The following is a 1,269-nucleotide window of genomic DNA, read 5'->3' on the forward strand; positions in this document are numbered from 1 at the left end:
TCTTTCTCTCTCTCTCTCTCTCTCTCCCTCCCTCTCTCCCCTCTCCCCCCTCTCTCACTCCCCTCTCTCTCCCCCCCTCTCTCTCTCTCTCCCCTCTCTCTTTCTCCCCTCTCTCTTCCCTCTCCCCTCTCTCCCCTCTCCCCCCTCTTTCCTCTCCCCCTCCCTCTCTCTCTCTCTCTCTCTCTCTCTCTCTTTTACCTCTGACCACTCAGAATCATTAAGGACATGCCCTCCAACTAGCATCACCTACATATAAAAGAAAGATACATGTACATACAGTGTGTATACATGTACATGTGCATGTATAAGAGAGAAATAATAACCTTTAATTCCTTCAATTTCTTGACTATCAAATGGTTCACTGTTTCATGACCTTCGGACCACATCTTCATGAATTTAGTATGTGTCCCCACTATTAACATGTGCATGTACAAATGTGTGTAAGAAAAAAGTTATACTATGTTAAACAAGCATTATACATGTGTATTATCATAAGGAAGTAGCACCATGCATGAATGCACATGTAGTACATGTACATGTGCCGGTCTTACAAACCTAATTGTTTGTGTAGTTGTACAAATTCATCTTTCCAACAGTATACTTTAGCCTTTGAACCTTGGACAGGACAGAACTGACTAGAAACAGAGAGAGAGAGAGAGAGGGAGAGAGAGAAAGAAAGAAGCAAAAAAAATTATGACAATGAATTCTACAATACAATACAAATACATGTACTGTACATTATACACATTGTACATGTACATGTACAGTATATGCAATGTAGAGTATACATGTACATGTACATGTACTGGAGCTAAAACCACACTTGCACACATGTGTACATGCACATGTATTTCACATGCAGTCTGTTTCTCAAGTATCTACTCTACATGTACATGTACATTACATAAAATCATGTGATGATACTACATTCATATTACGTAACACTATACATACATTACATGCACATCTGAGTCCATATCCAAATGACAAACACACAGTGGTCAGAGGCAATACAAAGGAAACTATAGCAACCATCCTTTGGTATAGGAGTGATAAGGTATGAAAAGAAAGAGGGTAGGGAAGGTGTTTCCAAGAGGTTTACTGATACAAAAGGAGACAAGAGAGTTGCTATGCAACCACAATACCATAAGCTGATATAACAATAAACCAAGTAACGCCATTTGGCCTGGAGTGAGGTGATATATGTACATGTACATGTACATCATACATGTACATGTATCCATATTGAGGAAGGAAGGGAGGAGCTTT

General features: G+C 39.6%; 1 long non-coding RNA gene across 1 annotated transcript; it reads right to left on the reverse strand.

Moving 5' to 3' along the window:
* Positions 1-194: 194 nt before the first annotated feature.
* LOC109593275 (uncharacterized) lies at positions 195-632 on the reverse strand. Its single transcript, XR_002190857.1, has 3 exons — positions 556-632; positions 324-412; positions 195-246 (listed from the first exon to the last, which is right to left on the reverse strand). It is a non-coding gene; the product is annotated as an uncharacterized LOC109593275 (long non-coding RNA).
* Positions 633-1,269: the final 637 nt, after the last annotated feature.

Source organism: Amphimedon queenslandica, unplaced genomic scaffold (genome assembly GCF_000090795.2).
Source record: "Amphimedon queenslandica unplaced genomic scaffold, v1.1 AMPQUscaffold_2224_Cont25773, whole genome shotgun sequence".
In the NCBI taxonomy this organism is placed as follows: domain Eukaryota; kingdom Metazoa; phylum Porifera; class Demospongiae; order Haplosclerida; family Niphatidae; genus Amphimedon; species Amphimedon queenslandica.